This window comes from Oryctolagus cuniculus, chromosome 20 (assembly GCF_051225735.1).
Source record: "Oryctolagus cuniculus isolate XC-2025 breed Fujian yellow rabbit chromosome 20, ASM5122573v1, whole genome shotgun sequence".
Taxonomy (NCBI): domain Eukaryota; kingdom Metazoa; phylum Chordata; class Mammalia; order Lagomorpha; family Leporidae; genus Oryctolagus; species Oryctolagus cuniculus.
The window spans coordinates 24102674-24127533 of record NC_142886.1 but is presented as its reverse complement, the minus strand read 5'-3'; the positions used below and the strand labels follow the sequence as shown (position 1 = coordinate 24127533).

Sequence of the window (24860 nt, the reverse complement as noted above, 5' to 3'; positions counted from 1 at the left end):
TTTGGGCCCCTGCATCCATGTGGGAGACCTGGATGAAACTCCTGATTCCTGGCTTCGGCCTGGGCCAGCCCTAGCCTTTGCAGCCATTGGGGAATGAGCCAGTGGATGGAAGAGATTCTCTCTCTCTCTCTCTCTCTCTCTCTCTCTCTCTGCCTTCCAAATAAATAAAAATAAATCTTAATAAAAAAATTAAACACCATGGGCAAGGTACTATTCCTGGTTTGGGGGACTCCAAGAAAAAATAAGGCGTAATGTTCATCCTCCAGAGGTGCATTATTATCCTTCACCTGCATGTACACTTGAGAAGAAAAGGTGTGTACTCCCTCACACATCTGTTCTTGGCTTCTTAGAGAACTTCAACGCTGTGTTCCTAAGTGCATAGACCTTTAGATAGAGTTTCTCCAATGGCTGTCTCACTGTCTCCAGACACTACATCATCATCATCATAATACCATCATCATCATAGTTTCTGAGAGTTCATTAAAAAACCAGGAGGCTTGTGGTAGATGTTTGACCTAACGGTTAAGAGGCCTGCATCCCGTATCAGAGCGCCTGGGTTCAGGGCTCAACTCCATTCCCAATTCCTGCTTCCTGCTAATGTGCACTGTGGGAGATAGCAGATGATGCCTCCCACAGTGGAAACCTGTGTTGGTCCGGCTTCAGTCTGACCCAGCCCTGGCTGATGAAGACATTTGGGAAGTAAATCAGTAGATGAAGTGCTCTCTCTCTTTCTCTCTCTCTCTGTCTTCCTCCCTCTGTCTCTCTGCTTCTCAAATAATAAATAAATAATGTATTTATTAATTAAAAAAGAAACTAAGAGGCCAAGAACTATATCTGGTTTGCTTTACATCTATCTTATTTGTATCATCAGCAAAATATTACTGGCATGGAATATGTATCTAATGTTTAATCAATAAATGTTTACTGAATAAATGAATTTCTACTACTGTATTAAACAGTGTGCGAAAAGAGCCATGGGAGAAGTGCATAAAGAAGCCAGTACCTTATCCTGCTGAGAAAACCTGAATATTTCCTTCCAAGAGTAGTGCCTTGTTCTAAAAGCCCCAGTTGTTTCATTGCTGAGGAGAAAAGACTCACAGATCTCTGAGAAGGATCTAAATGATGCAGGAACCAATTATTATACCACCTGATTGGATCCACTGATAAAAAGTCTAATGGCTACTCTGCAGTCTGTTCTCATGTTATAAGGAAATCAGCTGTACCTGTCTCTGAGGTTGCCACTCACCAGCCAGTTTGATGATTAGGGCCGGGTTAGACCTATGGTCTGTCCAACAGACTCTTTGGAGAAAAGGTATTTCAAGTAATGGTCCCCAAACCTGGCAGAGCTTTGCCAAAACACAAAGAGTTCATGCACTCTACTCCTGTCTACCGATCTAGAATCCCTGAAAGCAGGAGAGGGACCTGGGAGTCTCACACAGAACCAGGTTGAAAAGCTGCTGTTCAGTACCCATCCAGCTGCACTCAGTCATGACCCTGCAATTCAGAAACTCCCTGTGACCTTTTCTGTATTCTGATTATATTCCCTCTCTGGGTAGTGAGCTCTGCATTCGTTGCCTAAAGCTGAAGTAGCATTCCTTCTTATATGTCCTACCCTTAGCTCTACTAGGATTGAAATCCTAGGATTTGGGGGTTTGAGAGGTGAGTCTATGCTGATGTTGCCCATGCCATTTGGGACACCATAAACTTGCTTTAGCTCTCATTCCAAAACTTGCCTGGCAGTCACATGCCCACTTGAGATTGTTCTCGGTTTACAAGGGACTTTGGCTTTATTAAGCGATCAATTCTGTATCAGCCAGATAACCTTTGTCCACTTCGTGCAAGAACAGAAAAATAATATCTGTTCCTGTGATGATTGTGACCTAGGACATTCAGGACAGGTAAGCACTTGTTGCCAGTTTGGTGTCCTGTTTTGAGTCTAATAAGCCTGCTGTCTTCAAGAGGCCGGGAAGAGGAATATCCTTTCACTGAGGAGCTCAATGCCAGGGGGGTGTTTGGTGCGGCAGGACACTGGCATCCGATGTTGGAGTGCCTACATTTGGGTCCCGGATCTTCTCAAATTCCAACCTTCTCCTAATGCACACCCTGGGAAGCTGCGGGTGATGGCACAAGTACTCGAGTTCCTGCCATCCATGTGGGAGACCCAAAGTGAGTTACAAGCTTCTGGCTTCAGCCCGATCCAGCCTCACTTGTTGCTTGCATTTGGAGACTGAATCAGCAGATGCTAAGTCTTTGTCTGAGTTGCTCGCTCTCTCTCCCCCTCTGCCTTGCAGCTACATAACAATAATAAAAATTTTAGAAGAGTTCAATGTCACATATAATCCTTTGGAATAGCAATCTGAATGGTTCAGTGCACAGAGTTCAGAGGAAGGAGTGCCAAGGGAGTATTTATGGTGAGATACACAAGGGAGAGAATGGAGAAGGAGAGTTCCAGCGTCGCGTATCTGCTAAATAGAAAGAAAAAGGATTTGATGTAGGAACCCATTAATCATGTTTTTGTTTTGTTTTGCTTTATTTTGTTTTATCTAAATGGTTGAAGATCAGCTGAGGTGATCATTTTCGAATCTCCAAGTGTCTTTTGGTGACTCAAAGTTTTCAAGTAACCCAGTGCTCATGTAAAGGGGGCGGGGGACAGCGGCGTGGTTCACATGGCTAATCCTCCGCCTGTGGTGCCGGCATCCCATATGGGCACCGGGTTCCAGGCCCGGTTGCTCCTCTTCCAGTCCAGCTCTCTGCTGTGGCCCAGGAGTGCAGTGGAGGATGGCCTAAGTGCTTGGGCCCTGCACCCACATGGGAGACCAGGAAGAAGCACCTGGCTCCTGGCTTCAGATCGGCGCAGCGCCAGCCATAGCGGCCATTTGGGGAGTGAACCAATGGAAGGAAGACCTTTCTCTCTGTCTCTCTCTCACAGGCTGTAACTCTACCTGTCTAACAAATAAAAAAAAATTAAAAAAAAAAAAAAAGAGAGAGGTGGGGGGCCTGGGCTCCGCCTGTGGCACCAGCATCCCATATGGGCGCCTTTTATAGTCCCAGCTGCTCCTCTTCTGAGCCAGCTCTCTGCTGTGGCCTGGGAAAGCAGCAGAGGATGGCCCACGTGTTTTGGGCCTCTGTACTCACGAGGGAAACCTGGAAGAAGCTCCTAGCTCCTGGCTCCTGGCTTCAGACTGGCGCAACTCAGGCCATTGCAGCCATCTGGGGAGTAAACCAGAGGAAGGAAGACCTTTCTCTCTGTCTCTCCCTCTCACTGTCTGTAACTCTACCTCTCAAATAAATAAATAAAATCATTAAAAAATGAGTGAGAAAGAGAGGACCCAGAAGAAGTGTTAACAGGTCATAGCCTACACATCATCTCCCTAGTCAAGTTAAAATCAGCCTACACACTTGTTGGAACTTTGTTGAAAATTTCTATACTCCTTAGGCTGGCACCGCGGCTCACTAGGCTAATCCTCCACCTTGCAGCACCGGCACACCGGGTTCTAGTCCCGATCGGGGCGCCGGATTCTGTCCCGGTTGCCCCTCTTCCAGGCCAGCTCTCTGCTGTGGCCCGGGAGTGCAGTGGAGGATGGCCCAAGTGCTTGGGCCCTGCACCCCATGAGAGACCAGGAGAAGCACCTGGCTCCTGCCTTCAGATCAGCGCAGTGCGCCGGCCGCAGCATGCCAGCCATGGCGGCCATTGGAGGGTGAACCAACGGCAAAGGAAGACCTTTCTCTCTGTCTCTGTCTCTCACTGTCCACTCTGCCTGTCCAAAAAAAAAAAAATAATGATAATAAATTCTATATTCCAGTGATGAGATTGCTAAGAGAATTGACCCTGCTCTCATTTGAAGTTATTAGAAAGCAAGTTTCCCAAGGACTGTTTCACCCAAGATAAAAGTACTGTGGCCTCTGATTCCAGTGCAAGAGCCCAGAGATGCTCTGATTCCTCTTTTGTGATCAGCATTCAGAGTAATTTCAGCTTTTCTTGGCATTTCCTTTCATTTAGAGATTTCAAAGAATCTCGCAGACATCTGCCCATCCCATAGGCAGCTGATTAAGCCACATCTCTGACATTCATCTTTTGCTTGGGGTCTTCCCTGTGAATTGGCAATAGAGCTGGAAACAGGGCATGGGCCTCCTAATCTGAGGTCTCACACTGCACACCCGCTCCCTCTTTGCTCCCCAGTCTTAAGCAGTTTGCGACTCTGCCACAGGGCGTAGCTCTTTGTAGGGGCCTGGGTATCAAAGCCGCCTGCTCTCTGCTGTCATCGCCTCCCACTGACGGCGTTTCTTGGTCTCCTGGTGTGCTGGCAACTTGGTTGAGCCTTGGCTGTTCAGGATGGGAGAATTGTTGAAGAACCTAGGGATTCTTCCCTGTCCTGTCATCCTGCCTCTGTGAGCTGACAAAACACTGTGCCCTGGGGTTTATCCTTCGTCCTCCCTACTGTCCCCACCCCCTCAGTGTAGCCCAGTACCTCAGCAGAAAGAAAAAGACACATTTCCGATGCAGGGAGGAAGGGACAGGAAGAGCCTTTCTCTTCTCTTGGATTGCCCTCTTCTTCCCCCAAGGCCATGAACCTTGGCCTGGAAGGACAGAGGAGATGAGCAGGTGAGTATTTACTTCCATCCCGCGCTCTGAGGAAGCTGACTTGTTTTCCTTGGAGGAGGGATGATTCAGGGCAGACCCTTAGTGGGGAAATCGGTCTCAACGGCTGAAGCAAAAGAAGCAGAGAGCCCGGCTGTTTCATTTGCAGACCAGAAGTGTTCCCTGGAGTCGGGGGAAACTGAGCTCTCCTTGTCCCAGTGTTGGAGCTCTGCACAGAATTTCCCATAGGAATGACTCTGTCTACAAGAGTCCAACAGAGATGGGCAGTGGGATTCCAAAGTTTTCAGCGATGGCCCTGCACATGCTGGTGGAGAGCTTAAGCTGTACTCTACCGCTGTGCCTCTACCTACTAATTACTATAATCATCAGTGACCGTCGTGATAATTAGCATATGCCTCTCCCAGAGTACCACCCCAAGATAAATTACTGTGTTTGGTGGCCAGGCTGCTTCTAGAGACAGTTCCCAATTCTCTCAGTCATCACTAAGTGGTTTTTTTGTTTTTGTTTTTGTTTTTGTTTTTTGTTTTTTGTTTTTTGTTTTTGACAGGCAGAGTGGACAGTGAGAGAGAGAGACAGAGAGAAAGGTCTTCCTTTTGCCATTGGTTCACCCTCCAATGGCTGCCGCGGCTGGTGCACTGCGCTGATCCGAAGGCAGGAGCCAGGTGCTTCTCCTGGTCTCCCATGGGGTGCAGGGCCCAAGCACTTGGGCCATCCTCCACTGCACTCCCTGGCCACAGCAGAGAGCTGGCCTGGAAGAGGAGCAACCGGGACAGAATCCGGCGCCCTGACCGGGACTAGAACCTGATGTGCTGGCGCCGCAAGGTGGAGGATTAGCCTAGTGAGCCGTGGCGCTGGCCCATCACTAAGTATTTAGAGCTCTGTGGGCCAGGTACTGTGCAAGACAGCCTTGAACAGGAAGGATGTGGGCTTTGGTGTCACAATGCTGACAGGCGGCAGGATGGACAAACACTAAGCAATTTTACCCAGGGGATGCGTGCGGCTAAAGTGGAAGTGCAGTGTGTGTAAGAGGGGTGCCCAACTGTGTGGTGGCTGAAGAGGGGGTGTCAGGACACCTCCTGTCCCCATAGTAGTCACTCAGAAGATGAAATCTATAGGAGGAGTCAGAGCTAACAAGTGGGATCCATTGTAGAGAAAACCTATACTATTTGTATAATTTCTCCAAAACATAAAGTTAATCTATAACTATCTTCTCATATTAGAACCCTCCAAGGTACTACCAAACTCTGCCAATTACAGTCCCCCCAAATCTGCTCCTGTGTAACAAGACACTACCTTGGCAAAGTGTGAAATTCTGCTCCGTCGGAAGATGCAATTATTGTATCCCGTTAGAGAGAATTTCAGGGAGAAAAAATGTCATTTAGGAAATGGTCAAGTTTTTCTGGCACTTCCACAGTCTGGTGTAATTCCCCATGCCCTTCGGATGACCTGGGTCTGTGACGGGAAATACGTGTGTTTGTCCGTCTCCACTTTAGCCTCGACATCCTTCTTATCAGCTGCCACACTGAGGAAGACACTGATGTCTTTTTGCAGGAAACTAACAGGAAAGGAAAGAAGGCCTCCCGCTACATACATTTCCTGAGGGCCCAATGCAATGGCTGCTGCTCTGGCTGCAGACTAGGAGGGGCTGAATAAATAAATACATCATCCCTATTGTGTGGTCAGCTCCTTTCTCTCCCTTCTAAAATTGGCCGACTTGCCCAGGGTGGACAGAAGTCCTCCTGGATATTAAGAGGTATTGAAACGTACAAGGCTCCTCTGGCTCAGACAAAGAGGAAACCCAGACTTGGACGGACAGAAGACAAGAGTCACAGGCAGAGGAACTTGATGTTGGTACACACTGCTCCTTTAACCTGACAGAACTTTCCCAGCAGCTTCTGCTTTGAACCTGTCTGTGCACAGATCTCGTAATGTTTGGGAACGTGTTAGGAGAAGGGGCCAGGGTTAGTGCCTCACAGAAAACCAAGGGACTTCTTTAAAAATCACAGTTGCGTGGGGCGGGCATTCAACACGGCAGTTTGAGACTTGGCCAGCCTGCCTCCGTCACCCGAGCCCCTGGCTCTGAGGCCTAGCTCCACTTCCCATCCAGCTTCCTACTGATGTGCACCAGGAAGACAACAGAGGATGGCAAGGGACGTGGGTCCCTGTCACCTGTGTGGGAGACCAGAAATGAGTTCCAGGCTCTTGGCTTGGATCTGAGACAGCCCTGGCTATTGCGGGCGTTTGGAGAGTGAACCTCTTACTCACAGTCTCTCTCTCTCTCTCTCTCTCTCTCTCTGCCCTTCAATAATTAATTAATTAAAAAGGAAAAACTCAGCTGTGCAGGTGACTTGACTTGCAGGCAGGCGCGCACACTGTCATTCTCTGTGATATTTCTTGCACTTGACTGGATAACGCCCATGGCAGCCAGCTACTGCTAGAGAAGGTGGCTGAGGCACTGGAAACTTTCCAACCTAAACCCTCCGAAGGCGTTTCCTTGTAAGGACAGTTTTTTTTTTTTTTTTTTTTTTTTTTTTTTTTTCCCTGCCTGGAAGACGGAAGGAAAGGACACTGCAGATACACACAGGAGAGAGACAGAATTTGAATAGACCCCCCTGACATGAAAAGGTGAGACTCAAGGAGTTGTCAAGGCTCAGAACCTTTGTCTTCCTATATTTTGGCTGAAGCTTTATAGCTTAGAATTGTTTTCTATCTTTCTTATATAATAATCATGAGTGAGCCTTGAGAAATGACTCAAAGCCAAAATAATGGGGTTTCCTTGATTATAGTTCCTCATTTTCCCTGGCCGCAGGCCAACCTTCAATATCCGGCTGCCTTATAAGGAAGCAGCTTCAGCCCCGCCCTGCTGGGTTCCTCCAACCACTTAGCAATCTTTCTTTCATGTTGCACACTGGACACCCTTCTTCCAAAATTGCAAAATTGCTCTTGGCTTGGTCTCTTGCTTCTTACTGCTTCCAGCCCCGATTCAGGAACTTCCTTTCGGGAACCTTCATCCCGGCTGCAGAGTGGGCAGGACCCCTCTCTCATCCTCAGCTGAGGCCCGAGTCGCCAGACTACACAGTGACCGGCTTTGTCAGCGGCTGCTGCCTTTTTCTTTCTTTCTTTTTTTTTTTACAATAGACATTTGTAAGTAATAAATATTTAAAGTAATAAATACTTCTTTTTAAAAACAATTATTTTATTTGAAAGGAGAGTTACAGAGAGAGAGAAGAGAGAGAATCTTCCATTTGCTGGTTTTCTCTCCAAATGGCTGTCATGGCCATAGCTGGGCTGATCCAAAGCCAGCAGCCAGGAGCTTCTTCTGGGTTTCCCACATGGGTGCAGGGTCCAGGCACTTGGGCCACCCTCCACTGCTTTCCCAGGTGCATTAGCAGGGAGTTAGATAGGAAGTGGAAGAGCCGGGACGCAAAGTGGCACCCATATGAGATGCTAGCACGGCAGGTGGCGGCTTTATCCTCTATGCCACAGCTGTATCCACAGATTTCAGCTATATGATTACTTCTTTGCCCATTCTTCTTTCTCTTCTTCCCCAAATAACCTCTTTCAGATATGGTTCAAGGTAGAATTTATCCTCCTCATATTTTGTCTGCCGCTCTTTAGGCAGGATCTGATGCCTCATGGTCAGGTCCTGTGCCCTCTTCTTCGTGCGAGACATCCTCCTCTCATTATGAAGTTCTCAGGAAGACTTCTCATGGCCTCATTTCTACCCTCATCCTCGTATATTGTATCATCTCACGTTAACCCCAGTTTGTCAATCTTGCAGCACTGTATCAAATACCACCCAGTCACCGGCCTGCAGGCACACTGCAGCATCCCGCCTACTGCTTTTAAGATTTTATTTATTTATTCGAGAGGTAGAGTTACAGAGAGTGAGAGGGAGAGACAGAGAGAAAGGTCTTCCATCTGTTGGTTCACTCCCCAAATGGCCGCAACGGTCAGAGCTATGCAATCTGAAGCCAGGAGCCAGGTGCCTCTTCCTGGTCTTCCAAGCAGGTGCAGGGACCCAAGGACTTGGACCATCTTGTAGTGCTTTCCCGGCCACAGCAGAGAGTTGGATTGGAAGAGGAGTATCTGGGACTAGAACCAGCATCCATATGGGATGCCGGCGCTGCAGGTGGAGGATTAACCTATTGCGCCACGGCGCCGGCCCCCTACCTGCTGTTTTGACCTGAGAGCTTCTTTTGAAAACAGCAAAGGTCACACACCCAAGTCCCAGAACCTGGATGGAGCCAGTTTTGGACTTCCTGCAAATAGGAGGTACTGCCAGGAATAGCTGGCATGCTGGTTTTGAGCTTATCCTCCCTGGTACAGGGCAGGCAGGAAATGAGACTGGGTCACAGCTTTGCTGGTTTTATTTTATGAGCCTCAGCTCTTGGAACAGTGCTCTGGCAAGTGTAGGGTGCTCACAGAAGAACAAAGCAAGAGATCTGGAAATAAGACCATCCTGGGAAAGTCACCAGAGTGGGCAGAATGTGTGGCACGTCCTCCTAGTAGCTTGGAGAGGCAGTTAGAAACCACATAGTATTAATGTCAAGCGTAATTAATGGCTATTGAGTACTTACTATGTGTCAGGTCCTGAATTACGTGTATAATTTCATTTATTCCTCATAAAAGTTTTCCTTTTAGTAGCCAGAAGAGAGAATCTCCAACAATACTGTTAATAGTAATAATAGCTACTTTATAAGTTACCTGTATAGTATATTACATATGCCCGCCCCGAACTGGAGCATAGCCTCTCGTTTACTTTTTAAACAAACACCACAGGTAGGTATTATTGTTATTCCCCTTACCCTAAAGTCAGTGGCTTCTAAGGTGGTTCTGGATGATGATCTGCCTGCTAGTGTTTACATCCTTGTGTGATCCCTCCTTGAACGCGAGCCTCACTTAATGCCTTCCTTCTAACAGAATGTCGCAAAGGTGATAGAAACCACTTTTGGACTGGCTTACAAGAGACTGTCTTGCTGGCTTTCTACCTCTGCTTGGCCCCCTGGCTTGCTTGCGCCAATGAAGTCAGTTACCACCTTGGGAGCTGCTCTATGAAAAACCCGCAAAGCCAGAGAACAATGGCTGAGGAATGAAGACCAGAATCTAAAGCCCGTGAGGAACTGAATCTTGCCAGTGACCATGCGAGCGAGCTAGGAAGCAGATCATCTGATTTGAGCCCTGGGAGATACTCGGAGCTAGGAGACCCAACATTCTCTTATTTCTGATCTTCAGAAACTGTGAGCTTGTACTGCTTTAAGTGACCAGGTTTTGGGGGTTAGTTGTATGTAGCCAAAGATAGCTAATATACATACCCCATTTTGTAAATTAAGAAACTATAGCTTAGGGAGGTTAATCAATTTTCTCAAGGGCACACAGTGAGTAAATGGCAGAACCAGGATTTTTATTTTTATTTTTTGACACATCGTGTTCTAGAGTCTGACTTCAAATATCTTTCTTACGAGGTTCCAAGTGGTTGGGACACTGGAGTTGTAGTGGGCATTCTACTCTCTGAACTCCTTGGAGTGTAGCCACGTTTCCAGGAAATTCTTTGTGTGCATGTAAAACAGAGGTGGACACAACTTCAGTGGTGCTAAGTGCTTTGAGGGCCCTCTCCCTGCTGCAGAAGAATGAGCCGTCCACCCGGATATCTGATGATAGTAACCGGGAGCTCCAGCCACAGCGCAATGGCAGTACAGCCCACCTGAGTCACAGACGCTGAGTGCCTTCATGAGGGCACTTTAAGTTCATGGAATTAAACTATGGAATCAAATTAAAATTAAAAGATAAGTTTATTCTCGTGCAATATTTGAAATCCATGCATAGCCTTTTTTTTTTTTTTAAGATTTATTTACTTATTTGAAAGGTGGAGTTAGAGAGAGGCAGAGAAAGGGAGAGAGGTCTTCCATCTGCTGGTTCATTCCCCAGATGGCTGCAACGGCCAGAGCTGCAGGGATCCGAAGCCAGGAGCCAGAAGCTTCTTCTGGGTCTCCCATGTGGGTGCAGGGGCCTAAGGACTTGGGCCATCTTCCACTGCTTTCCCAGGCCATAACAGAGAGCTGGATCGAAGTGGAACAGCCGGGATTTGAATGGGCGTCCATATGGGATGCCAGCACTTCAGGTGGCGGCTTTACCCACTACACCACTGTGCCAGCCCTCATAGCTTTTTTATAATATGTATTTTCCATTAACTTTTTGATGACCCCTTGTAATCTGCAAGGTGGGTGAAGGGAGGCATACACTTGAAATAAATATAGTGTGGTATTTAAAATTCACATGAGCCCTGGAATTATAAAGCAAATGACTCCATCTTCGAGAATAACCCCTCCCATGGATCCCCTCCCCCCTGCTTTCCATCCCTGATCAGAGCCTTGAACTTTGAAACCACAGTATCTCGTTCTAACATGGAAAGCAGCTTGGCACTTCCCTATACTGGAAGCTCCCCAGCCTGGGATGGTAAAAACGTCTTTTCCCAGATAGTCTCCCTTTCATTCAGCCAGAGCTTTTTGTCAGTGGTCACCTTTATGAAATCAAATGAAGATGCGCTCTTTGGCTGACTGCGCGGATCTCCTTCCTCGTCAGCTTTGTGTTGCTGCCAGAGCAGCAGGCTTTGAGCTCGGGAAGGATTTCTAGGTGGCAGAACAGCGGCCCCACAGGCTTGAGCCCTGGCACACTTAGCCTTTTAACCAGTGGCAGAGACAGCACTTGCTGGTGCAATTATGCAACCAGGTATAAAGTCCACAGCCAGGGAGGGGCGGGGCAGGGCTTGGCTGGCTCAGCACTACCACGATGAGGCTTCTGGACTCTTTCTGGCTTTCCATACCCTTTTCTTTGCTCTCTCTCGCCCAGCCCTCTCTCTTCTTTCACTTCCCCTCTCTTCCCCCTTCTCCCTCTCCTTTTCTGGCCCTTTCTTTTTTCTTCCCCTCCCCCTCTATTCCTTTCCTTCTCTCTAATCCCTTCATCCTTATCAGCCTTCCACTCTGAGGGATCCCAAACTCAGGAAACCAGCTCTTATCAAGTATCTTGGCTTGTCTCCAATGGCTGGTGGCGGGCATCTCTGGCCCTTGTGCTCCAGCTGAGTGATTTTCTTTTCCACGAGTTGTTGTTTCTCTAATCCAATTGGAACTAGAGTTGTGTGTAGAATTAAGGGAGGGGGAAAAAAAGAGCATTTCCCTAGGGAGATTGTCCTTGTGGACTAAACCAGAAAAGAAAGGAGACTGGGATTCTGCTTCGTTGAAAAATGAAATTATGAACAGAGAGCAGGAGAAAAAGTAGCGTCATAGACCCATGCATGACGCCCAAGGCATACCACCTCAGTCCTCAGATACTGGGACACTGCATGGAATCCTCTGTTTTGCAGTCAAGTGTATTTTTAAAAGGCTCTTTTTTCTTTTTTGGCTCTTACGGTACCTGCCATCCTGGTCTTGCTCAAGTGGCTCGGAACAGATACCATCTGCTCCACCTCCACAGCCATCCACACCACACAAAGCTGCAGACTCCCAGACTCCAGATCTTGCTTTCTAAAAGCGGCCGGGAGAGTGGAGAAGCACAGAACCCCGGGAAGGAAAGAGAAGCTGCGTGGAGTAATTACCCGATAGAGTTACCTCGTGTGCATGAAAGAAAAGTGTAGGGCACAAGCAACAAGATCCCCAGCACGGCACTCTTTGGTAACGCAATCGCCTTCTTTGGGTTCAAAACATGTTCCCTAAAACCTTTCTTTAAGGATCCCCCTCCCCCTTACTGCATTGTACATATTTGTTTTATATTTTCTTTCTTAACCAATTTTCCCAAAGAATGAGAGTGATAGAAGTGTATACGAATGTATGAGCAAAAGCCTTTGGGAATGTCTTTTTCTTTTTTCTTTTTTTTTAGGTGTACAAAATAGAATGACTAGCTGAACTTTGTGGCAATTTTCTACCTGATTTCGGGGTAGTAATTTTGTTGAATTCCTAAACTTAGATGGCAAGTCGTCTTAGTGAGGCTGGCCTAATTCTATGTTCTCTATGGCACCTAGTCACTGTGGCTGTGCAAGAGCCATTATTACCCAAAGTACCATAATAATGGCCATGCCCTCCTATGATGTTATTGTTTTCTATCTGCCAGGGCATTAATTGCCTTCTAGCTTTGCCCTAAAATCGGGAGTACAGCACACTGCCAAGCCTAGAGAGAAGAAAGCGCTGGTCGTGTAGTTAAAGGCCGTGGTGCCGTCTCATTCTCTCTGGTGGTCGTCTTCACATTTGCATGTTACTTCATTTGCTGGGGAGTGTTAGCTCAGGTTTGCCTTATATGTCTGGTCTTGGTTTCCATCTTATCATGGTCAATGTCTGATTTTTCCTTCAGTGGAATGAGTCAGACATCTCAAGTTATTTCGGCTTTTCCACTTTCCTTTTACAGGCTTTTTTGTGAGTCACTGAATTGAATGGGAGGTTATTTCTAAATTGGAAGGTGAGGATGAGAGAAGGGGGAAGAAAGTTCTAGAAAATCACTAGGAAGAAACACCTTATTGTTATGTTTAGTTACTGGAGGAATAATTTCTGCTTAGTTTGGTGGTAGAAGTGCAGAGTTTATTTACACTTGACTTAAAAATATAAGCTAGAAAACACACAATTTTCGTTTTTCGGATAATGAACCACACTGTTTCAGAATCCTTGTAGCTTGCTCAGGAAAGGACAGGAGGTTGGTAAACAGAAGAATCAGCAGGAAGAAGGACGAGGCAAGGCACATTTCCAAAGTCCAGATTCTTGATCGACAGGAAGTAATTTTTTTTAAAGATTTATTTACTTATTTGAAAGGCAAAGTTACAGAGAGGCAGAGGCAGAGAGAGAGAGAGACAGAGGTCTTCCATCTTCTGGTTCTCTCCCCAGATGCCCGTAACAGCTGGAGCTGAGCTGATCCAAAGCCAGGAGCCAGGAGCTTCTTCCTGGTCTCCCACGCGAGCGCAGGGGCCCAAGGACTTGGGCCATCTTTTACTGCTTTCCCAGGCCACAGCAGAGAGCAGCTGGGACTTGAACCGGCGTCCACACGGGATGCTGGCGCTGCAGGCACTGGCTAAGCCACAGCAGCAGCTCCAGGAAATACTTCTGAGGAGAATGCTTCCTTGACTGTGTCCCAACCCATTCCTGGGTGTAGGTTTCATGGCCCATGGGTTAATGTATTATTAGCAGAGTTGTGAGGAAGGTACATTTAAATCTGATTTAGAAATTGTAATCAGGCCAGCATTTTGTTATTTGAAAACAGAAAAAGTGGGTGGAAATGAAAAAGAAAAGCAAAAAAGCTAATGATGAATATATTTCTAGAAGCATAAGAGTTTTTATAGCAACACCAGATTTCTTCAAAATGCCTACTGTGATTTGTACCCAAATGAATAAAAATGCAATCATTTATTCTTGTGCATTTTGCCAAGTTAGGAAAAAAAAAACTGCAATTCATTCAATTGTACTAATTTAGACTGCTAGGAAGAGGGGAGGTTTAGAGAAAAGAAAAAAGAAGCCTTTAAGGTATCTGACACAGCTAGCTAGTAGGGCTATTTAAGAACTGCCGAACATCAAAACCAAGTGGGGGTGGAGGTGGGCGGGGTGGGACGGAGCGGGATCCTCACTTCCAGAGAATCCCAGGCTTGTTCCGAACTCGCCTGGTCGCTTGGCAGAAGCCAGCCAGGAGGGGTCTGCAAGCCGGAGAACTCTCACCAGGCCACTTCGGGTTTGCTGGGGACGTGTACTGATTTCTGCTAAACAAACGGCTGCACTTTGCCCTTCAGAGACTCCCGGAAGGAACTTCGAGGAAACTGGGTGAGCTGGAACCTCAAAAAAAATAAAGGGGGAGAAATGTTAATCTCTACGGTATCTTTCTCCCGCGAGGTTAGAAACACTTCTTAAACACAGCCCTTGATGTTGGTGTTTCGCGAGTACTAGCTCTGAGAAAGCCGGCCGTGATGAGCTCCTTGTAGGTAGGGAGTTGAAGAAGGCGCAGAGTTTTACAGAGTGAACTCTACAACAAAGAGTTAACCCTTCCCCCGTAACCTCAGAGGTGAGCGTCCCCCCCCCCCTTTTTTTTTTTTGGCTTTCTACTGCGCAACCAAACTGCACGAGCTCGAACAATCATGGCCGTCACATCCCTTGCCTGTCAACTTAACAGACATTTTCAGCAGCCTATAATAACTTCGAGCTTCTCAACAATCAACCAATTACAACTAGAGCTTGGTCTAGGACGCTTCAGGTCTGGGCGGGGGCGAATAACAGATCCAGGAAAAGGGGCGGTCAAGAGGCGATGATAGGCGGGTAAACTAAGCCAATCAGAACACACGGCCGCCGCCCCACAGCCCAATGGATAGGTCGGAAGTATGAAACAGGGTGGGCCTGTTGTCATGGGGGAGGTGGTGGCGCTTGGTGGCTACTGGCGGCCGAGGTAGAAGCAGGGGCGCTGGAGTTGTCCGGGGCCAGCGGCAGGTGAGTGCCGGTAACGCGAACCTGAGAGCTGGGGGCCGTGGCGGAGCAGAAACTGGCTCTGCGCTCTGGAGGCGGGAGCTGAAAGAAGGGGGCCTGGACTGCGGGCCGGGTCGGGGCCGGGGCCAGGGCGGAGGCGGAGGCGGCGGTGGCTGCGAGTTCGCGCTGACTGGGCTCGTGGGAGAATGGCCCGGCTCCTGGCGGTGGAGTTGGCGTTGGGAAGGTAGGCTGGCGCCGGACCCAAGCGGGTGAGGCCAGGAGGTCCCTTGGGACGGCGAGTTGCTCAGGTCTGGGGCACTGACTGGCGGCCGGCGTGTGCGGGGTAGGCGCCTGAGGAGACGGGAGCGGCTGGGGTCCCATGGAGAGGGTACCCGGGGGCGACCCGTAACGACCAGGTCCGAGGGTGGGGTCACTTGGGAATACCCTGGGCAGCTTGGGGGTGAGGATGAAGGAGAACCCGGGAAACTCGCCAGCGACCCTTGCGGAGAGAACGGGGGCGGGGGGTGCCCAGGGAAACTGGGAGTGGCCCCGGTCGGAAAGAGAAGGGGAAGGGAAGACCGAGGGCGGGGGGTGGCGGGGAGCGGCCCGGGGCCGAGTCGGGGCGTCTGAGGAGAGACGGGGAGCGGGTCGGGGGCCCTCCTGGGAAAGGTTCCCCGGAGAAAGGCTGCAGTGGCGGCGGAGGAGCGGCGGGTCTTGAGGAGGGTCGGACGGGTGGAGACCTTGAACTGCTCGGGCGAGGGGAATCGGAGCGCCCTGCCCCCATAGCTGGGCCAGGAAAGGAGACCCTAGAGTGGACCTGCAGCTCCGGGGACTGAGGATCCCCAGGGAACCGGGAAAGAAGTCCTGGTGCCGCAGCTCAGGCTCGAGGCCGGGGCGGGGGTCCAGCGGGGAGTGGAAGTTCCCCTGGTTGGAGAGGAGTCCAGCAAAATGGGTCCAGGTGGGCGGGGGTGGGAAGGGAGACGTGGTTTCCCTGTAGGAAGGGAGGAGATAGGATGAGAAAGTTCCCCGGGAGAGTGGTCTGGTGGAAGCTGGCCAGGACAGTAAACGCGAGAAAGCAGCAGAGGGGCCAGTATTGGGTTCTTCTGAAAAGTGATAGGTTCTAAGGTTTTCAGAAGCAGAACAAACTTCAGCTTCTACTTAACACTAAGGTGCCCTCCAAGGCCGCAGCAAAAGAGCCTAAAAGCAAGTTTAAGTGACTTGCATTCCGGTGCCTTAGAAGAGAAATTTGTTCTAGCGTGACGACAGTAATGTTAGAAAATAAGGACAGTGACAGGATGAGGGATTTAAGAGGGAAAGGGGAGGAGTGGCTGAAGGAAGGGAGGAGAACTGGGAACTAAATCCGAGAATATTCTTGTCGAGGATAGGCAGACCCTGCTAAATTGAAAATGTGTTTGAATTCTAGTTCCGCCACTTCCCTTGGCCGGCTTAGCCTCTGCTGTTTCCTTGTCTGTATAAAAGGGGTAGTAATAGTTCCTACCTCAGTGGTTTTGTTTCATCTATTTATTTTTACATGAATGAGTATTTGTAGAACTTTTAGAATAGTTACTGGCACACAGTAAGCACTGTGTATTGTTAAGCAGGGGATGCAGATCCGAGGTCTTGCTTGCTTGCCTGTGAAGCACCTGAAGGGCTTGGTAATACTCACTGCTGGCCCCCACCTGCGGTTTTTGATGCGGGAGGGCTGGGCTGAGGCCCAGGAATTTGTATTCCTCTCAGGTGATGCTTAGGTGGGTTAAGAGGACCACTGTTTAAGAACTTGTTTTAATGAAAATAGTAATAATGTGGCAGCCCTGAAATGCCTGCCCATCCTGTTAAAGAGGCAAATTGCAAAAAGGATCCTGTTGTAAAAGATATCCATTTTTAAGCCTCGATTTTTCAAGCTGTGGGTCATGATTTATTAGTAATTTATAAAATCAATTTTGTGGGTTACCACCAGCATTGAAAATAAAATGAATTAGATCAGGGTAGGCCAGCATTTGAGCTTGGTAAGGAAAAGTATTGTTTTGAGCTTTTCTCGTAAACGTATGTCACAATATAAAGTGACTTATACAGTTAAATGTTTAAAAACCTGTTTCGAGCCACTCAGTGTATTGAAAGCAACCCTCTAATACCTAGGAATTGGACTTATTATTTTTATTTCTGTGATAATTCTTAGGTGGTTATACATTCCGTTAAATTTTTTCAATTTTTGAGTTGCATTCTCCTGTGTTTGTCTTATCACATATTGTGTTGTGCTTCTGACCCTGGAACTTCTTTTGAATGTTGAGAATCTTTGGCATGAGGACTTGAGAGAGCTTGAAGCAGAAATTGAGTGGTGTTTCTCAAATGTGATCTAGTTTTGTTTCACTTGTGCCCTTTTGTTCACCCTTTCTTTTTTATCACTTTAAAGCACTGTCGGTAAAATACCTAAGGGTGTACAGACATATTGATGGTAACACCGCTGAAATGAACTGGTTTGAGAACGTTTCATGTATAGAAAATAAGCAAAAACAAAATAAGAAACATTTTAAAAGAGAAGAGTGAAAAGTTATTTCCTTTTTAGACAGTAAAGGCATTTTAAAGATTTCTTGGCTTTTCACTAATATAAAACGAAGATATTTTTAAGTGAACTGGATATACAGTTTCTAGGTTTTTGTGGAGAGGAAATAGTGATAATACTTGACAACAAAATGCACCTGGGATAGACGCGTAACTACAGAGTAAGTTGTTTATTAAGCAGGCACTTTTGTTTTGATGTTTTTCTCCTCTGGGAGTGAATTGGATATGGTATACGCTGTAACTTTCACTAGCCCAAGAAAACCTAAATGCAACCAATACTTATTTAAAGCCATAGGAAAATATGCGTGTGTCTTTTGCTACTCATGGTTTGAGTTTTCTTTACTGAAAACTAGATAGTTTATTTGAAAACTATATGGTGTTGCTTTAGATCCGTGCTAATAGATAAAAGAACAGAGAAAGCAATTTTGAAAACTGAAAAAGGTGCTTGCAAGTCTTTAACCTACGAGATTATGTAACCCTTTCATTAATGTTTTATGAAATTGTGAAGAAACTGTTGGTGTAGTGTTACATCAGGATTTTTGCATATTTTCTCTCAAAAATAATTTTCAATTATATTTCAGGTTTTTATATTTAAAATATTTTTTGGAAGACTACAAAATATAATCATCACAGGTTTGAGTTCCAAAGCAGGAGCAATCTTTTCACAAAACAAATTCACTGATTTTTTTCCATGACAAACATTATAAGGATGAAAGTTTTTGATTCTTTGCATTGAGTTAAATGGGGTACCCCCACCACTGGATTTTTTTTTTTTTTTTTTTAAGATTTTATTTGTTTATTTGAGAGGTAAAGTTAGAGAGAGAAGGAGAGAGAGGTCTTCCATCTGCTGGTTCACCCCCGAGATGGCCACAAGGGCCGGAGTTGGGCTGATCTGAAGCCAGGAGCCAGGAACTTCTTCCAGGTTTCCCACATGGGTGCAGGGGTCCAAGCACTTGGGCTGTGTTCTACTGCTTTCCCAGGCCATAGCCGAAGGTTGGATCGGAAGAGGAGCAGCTGGGACTAGAATTGGTGCCTATAGGAATGCTGGCACCATAGGTGGAGGCTTAGCCCACTATGCCACAGTGCTGGCCCATAGAATGGTTATTCTTCAAGTCATTGCATAATTATATAGATCATTCAGTTTTATGCAAAATGATGGAAGAGTGTGAAATTTTAATCAACTATAGGAAAAATATAAAAGTTAATTCTTCATAATTGTGAACATTGAGCAGTTTGATCACTTTTAATGAATGGACTTTTAATAATTTGACATATCATCTGTTAACTTAATCATATTTATCTACAAATGCTTTTGATTATCCTATTTTACATAAGGCTTCATTAATCTGTGGTTGATAGTGTTTTTTAAATCTCAAACTGTTTGCTCCAACTATATTATTATTATTTTAATTTTTTATTTATTTTAACAGGCAGAGTGGACAGAGAGAGAGAGAGACAGAGAGAAAGGTCTTCCTTTTTGCTGTTGGTTCACCCTCCAATGGCTGCCGTGGCCGGTGCGCTGCGGCCGGCGCACCATGCTGATCCAATGGCAGGAGCCAGGTACTTCTCCTGGTCTCCCATGGGGTGCAGGGCCCAAGCACTTGGGCCATCCTCCACTGCACTCCCTGGCCACAGCAGAGAGCTGGCCTGGAAGAGGGGCAACCGGGACAGAATCCGGCGCCCCTACCGGGACTAGAACCCGATGTGCTGGTGCCGCAAGGCGGAGGATTAGCCTAGTGAGCCGTGGTGCTGGCCATCCAAGCTATATTATTTAATGAGACTCTATTTCACATATCAAAATTTATTCAGGTAAATGATTTTTTAAAATAGAAGTCCTGGGACTGGTGCTGTGGCATACAGGGTAAAGCTGACGCCTGCAGTGCTGGTATCCCATATGGGTGCTGGTTCGAGTCCTGGTTGCTCTACTTCTGATCCAGCTCTCTGCTATGGCCTGGAAAAGCAGTAGAACGTGGCCCAAGTCCTTGGGCCCCTGCACCAGCATAAGAGACCTGAAAGAATCTGCTGGCTCCTGGCTTTGGATTGGCACAGCTCCAGCCTTTGGGGCCAATTGGGGAGTGAACCAGTCAATGGAAGACCTTCTTTCTCTCTGTTTCTCCTCGTTCTGTGTAACCCTAACTTTCAAATAAATCTTTAAAAATAAATAAAATAAAAGTCCTATTAATACTAGTTAAGTTTATTTTCTCTTAAAGATGTCTGTTCTTTAAAATAGCTTCTGATGTGGTTTTTCTGCTTGCTGCCCTTCAACCACCCATATAATAAGTACTAATGGAATTGTTGGTGTCTGAAAATCTAGTTCTATAAAGGTATTTAACCCCTATATTCTGGGTTCTAGTCCCGGTTGGGGCGCCGGATTCTGTCTCGGTTGCTCCTCTTCCAGTCCAGCTCTCTGCTGTGGCCCTGGGAAGGCAGTGGAGGATGGCGCAAGTGCTTGGACCCTGCACCTGCATGGGAGACCAGGAGAAGCACCTGGCTCCTGGCTTCGGATCAGCGTGGTGCGCTGGCCGCAGCAGCCACTTGGGGGGGTGAACCAACCAAAAAAAGAAGACCTTTCTCTCTCTCTCTCACTAACTGCCTGTAAAAAACAAACAAACAAAAAAACCCTAAATGTGGGTTTTAGTTTGCTTCAAGAATGTTTATCAAAAAAGATTACCAAGTAAATTTATTACCTTTAAAATAAAGTAGTTTCTATAATAGTTCTTGAAAAGGTACATTTTGGTTTTGGACTTTCCAGAACACATCTATTGTGTTTTAATAAATTTTATTTCTACAGAATAGATGTTGAATTCTTCCAATTTCTGATTCTGATATGTTTCCTTGATAGAACTATGGAACAACATACTCCTTAAATTAAAAAATTTTTTTTCTATGATATTTTTCATCTTGACATTATGGTAAGTCCTTAGTTTCAAAGAGTATTTATTTTAGTAATGTACCACATTGTAATTTTCATTATTAGAGGTATAAATATATATAAAACCTTAGGATGTATGTTCAGATGTGCAACAAAGGTGATGAATAGGGTGTCATTTAAGAAAATATTGCCATGTATTTAGGAGGATATAAAATATGCACTTGGGCATTTTAAGACGAAAAGATTGAAGCTAAGGGATGATGAGAATACTGACATGTGCTTAAAGGAGGAGTCTGGAGGAACTGCAGGAAGTGTGTCTAGAGCAGTGAGTGGTTCTTGGCAGGTTTCCTGGAGTGACATATGTAAGGGAGGATGATCCTATTCACAACATTCTCCTGTGGACTTATTCTTAGTTCTCTGCAGTTTCTCTTGCTTGCTGTAACTCTTCCTTTATTTTCTTCCACTCAAGAAAATCATATTAGAACACAAGGAAATAGACTTAAGAAGTGCTAGTCCTAGAGGATGAGAGCTTGGACAAAACCATGTAGACTTAGATGGCAGTTCTTTGCTCCTGCAACACTTGGGAATAGTTCCCCAGCATAACTAGATCAAGCCTTCTTACTGGTCTACTATAGTAGAGTATGGAATTAGGAAGAGATCCTCACATCATTAAAAGAAACTTTTTTCCCCCCATTTTATCTGAAAGGTGGAGAGACAGAGAAAAAGGTATCTCCCATCCACTGGTTCCCTCCCCAGATAGCCCTACCTGCCAGGTCTGGGTCAGGCCAAAGCCAGGAGCCAAGAACTCCATACATGTCTCATGTGGATGACAGGGGCCCAAGCACTTGGGCCAGGTGCTGCTGCTTTCCCAGGCACATTATCAGGAAGCTAGATTGGAAGTAGAATAGCCTGGACTCTGACACTCCAATACAGGATGATGGTGTCTCCCAGTGGTAGCTTAATTTATTACACCATAATGTCAGCCCCAGGCATCTTTAACTGATGTGCCAAACGCATCCCTCCACCCACCAGTCATTTTAAATGGATTAAATGGGGAGCTGTTATATTAGAAATTAATGTTAAGTGACTTCCATTCTTCCTCTACCAGAACTACTACTTCCCCACTTGCTTGCTAAAACCTTAAGTTCTTTTAACAGAGATCAAAGTCTTGAATTCTCTGATTAGATAGCAAAATCTCAATTGTGGTGACCTGGTTTTATTAAAATACATATGATTAGCTCAGAAAATGATTCTGTTATCAGATTTTTTTCCCGGCTAGTAAAGAAGGATTGAAGGTGGTAGAATACTATTTGACTCTCAATAAAGGTAGTGTCAGGAACACAGAAATCAGCTAAATTCATAATATTGTTTAAGATAGAGCTTGGTTACCTTTGACTTTGGTAAAGTAAAAGTGATACTTTTCTGGTCAGCTATGCACATGTATAGCTTAAGTACATTTCAGTTGTATTATGTAGATAATTTGTGACGGTTTATTTACTTATATTTTAATATAACCAGCTTTGTTATAAGGAACTCCTGTTCTTTAATCATCATAAGCTTAAAAAATTATTTTTATTCTTACTTAACTTAATTGAAAGGTAGAGAGAGAAAGAGTGATAGGCAAATAGAGATCTTTGATCTGCTGGTTCACTTCCCAGATGCCTGCAACAGCTGAGGAGCCAGAAATTCAACCCACAAGGGTGGCAGGAACCCAGTCCCTTCAGCCATCACCTACTGTCTTCCAGGGTGTGCATCAGCAGCAAGCTAGAATCAGGAGAGCCAGGACCTGAACCCAAGTACTCTGATGTGGGAGGTGGATATCTCAAGTGTCTTTTTGTTTTATTTTTTAAGATTTTTTTGTATTTATTTAAAAGGCAGAGTTAGAGGCTGAGGCAGATCTCTCCCCAGATGGCTGCAACCTAAGCCAGGAGCTTCCTGTGGACCTCCCACATGGGTGCAGGGGCCCAAGGACTTGGGCCATCTTCTGCTGCTTTCCCAGGCACATCAGTAGGGAGCTGGATTGGAAGTGGAGCAGCTGGGACTCAAACTGGTGCCCATATAGGATGCTGGCACTGCAGGTGGTGGCTTTACCTGCTACACCACAATGCTTGCCCACTAAGTGTCTTAACTGCTGTGCCAAATGCCTGCCCCAGCTTTTTTTGTTGTTAGTTTTTTAGATCTAGGATTTCACAGAACTACAGAACAAAGTGATGATGACAGAAGTATATTTTTAACTACCATATCGTGAAATTGGAAAAGGAATCATTTGTGTCTAGAGAAAAACATAAAATGGATGAAGTCCAAGTTTTTAAAAATTTTGTATTTTATTTGAGAGAGAGAGAGAGAGAGAGAAAGATGGAGAGAGAGGTCTTTGATCTGCTGCTTTACTTCCTAAATGCTCAGAACTGCTAGGGCAGGGCTGGGCCAAAGCCAAGAGCAGGGAACTTCTGGGTCTCCCATGTGGGTGGCAGGGACCCAAGTACTTTAGTTATTATCTGGTATACATTAAAAGGAAACTGGATCTAAAGCAGAGTAGCACTTTGGTACCGGATATAGGCATCTTAAGCTTCAACTTAACCACTGTGCTAAACACTTGCCCCAGAGTCCAGATTTTATAATTATGTGATCATGCTTTTGAATTATAACCATATTATGTATTTAAAAAAATTGACATGAAAGGAAGAGAGAGAGGAAGGCAGACAGAGATCCGCACATTCTCTTCACAAATGCCCACAACAACTGGGGCTGGGTCACACCAAAACTAGTAATTCAGAACTCAGTCCGGATCCACTACGTAGGTGGCCGGGTTCCAGCCGCTTGAGCTATCACCTACTACTTCCCAGTGAATGCATAGCAGGAAGATGGATCAAAGTGGAGGCAGGACTTGATTTCAGGCACGATATGGGATGGATATCCCAAGTGGTCCTGCCCTCAGGTGAATTTTTTTTTTTTTTTTTTGATGGGTAGAGTGGACAGTGAGAGAGAGAGACAGAGAGAAAGGTCTTCCTTTGCCGTTGGTTCACCCTCCTATGGCCGCCGCGGCCGGCGCACCGCGCTGATCCGATGACAGGAGCCAGGTGCTTCTCTTGGTCTCCCATGGGGTGCAGGGCCCAAGCACTTGGGCCATCCTCCACTGCACTCCCTGGCCACAGCAGAGAGCTGGCCTGGAAGAGGGGCAACCGGGACAGAATCCAGCGCCCCGACTGGGACTAGAACCCGGTGTGCCGGCGCCACAAGGCAGAGGGTTAGCCAGTGAGCCGCGGCGCCGGCCATCAGGTGAATTTTTTAAACTTTAAAGGCTAGGCTAAGTTCAGAGCAGTGTTGGTTTTTTACTCATAAAGTGTTTGTTTTCATTTCATTTTTATTTATTTTTAAAGATTTATTTATTCATTTGAAAGGCAGAGTTGGAAACAGAGGGAGAGAAAAAAGAGATTTCCATCTGCTGGTTTATTCCCTGAATGGCCAGGACAGCCAGGGCTAAGCCAGGCCAAGCTGAAGCTCAGAGCCAGGAACTTAATCCAAGTCTCCCACATGGGTAGTAGGAGTACAAGTATTCAGCCCATTTTCTGTTGCTTTCCCAGGTGCATTAGCAGGAAGCTAGAATGGAAGTAGAGAGGCTGGGACTTGAACCAGTGTTCACATGGGATGTTGATGTTACAGGTGGCAGCTTAACCCTGTGTCACAATGGTGGCCCCTCATTTTTATAAAATGATTTTTTTTTACAAAATATTTTCATTTTACTTATATATATAGAGAGATGGAGACAGAGATCTTCCATCTTATTGTTCACTCGCCAAATGCCTGCAATGGCCAGGGCTGTACCAGGCTACAGCCAGGAGCCTAGAACTCCATCTGGGTCTCTCATATTGATGGCTGGAACCCTAGGACTTGAGCCACCTCCCAGGGTGCACATTAACAGAAGCTGGATTGGAAGTAGAGTAGTTGGAACTTGAAGCAGGTGCCCTGATAGAGATGTGGGCATCCCAAGCAGAAGCTTAACTACTGTGCAAAATGTGTGCCTGTGTTGTTTGACTATTTGCTCTGTGTTTGCTGAAAATTCAGCTATTACTAGTTGTGGGGTCAGCAAGATATTTTGGATTTCACAATGATTTGTCATACATAAAAATTCTCAGCCTACTCTTTTTTTAAAAGATTTATTTTATTTGAAAGTCAGATTAAAGATTATTTTTATTTGAAAGTCAGATTAAAGATTTATTTACTTGAGAGGAATGTTACAGTCAGAGGGACAGAGAAGTCTTGCATCTGCTGGTTCACTACCTAAATGAGCCAATCTGAAGCCAGGAGCTTCATCTGGGTCTCCCACATTGGTGCAGGGACCCAAGCACTTGGACCATCTTCCGCTGCTTTCTCAGGCCATCAGCAGGGAGCTGGATTGGAAGTGGAGCAG

General features: G+C 46.1%; 1 protein-coding gene and 1 pseudogene across 50 annotated transcripts in view; one reads left to right on the top strand and one right to left on the bottom strand.

The window, feature by feature from the left end:
- Nucleotides 1-8113: 8113 nt before the first annotated feature.
- Nucleotides 8114-12074, bottom strand: LOC127484638 (cytochrome b-c1 complex subunit 7 pseudogene; annotated as a pseudogene).
- Nucleotides 12075-14156: 2082 nt separating this feature from the next.
- The window catches only part of NUMB (NUMB endocytic adaptor protein), a 175336-nt gene continuing 164632 nt past the window's right edge, over nucleotides 14157-24860 (top strand). For 23 of the 50 annotated variants that reach the window (XM_070065244.2, XM_070065219.2, XM_070065241.2 and 20 more), the window contains exon 1: nucleotides 14906-15045. The gene's annotated coding sequence lies outside the window, so the exon portion shown is untranslated. Of the gene's footprint in view, nucleotides 14389-14905; nucleotides 15365-24860 lie in introns of those variants that run through there. The other 27 variants (XM_089322309.1, XM_089322308.1, XM_089322307.1 and 24 more) reach the window with 10 other exon arrangements.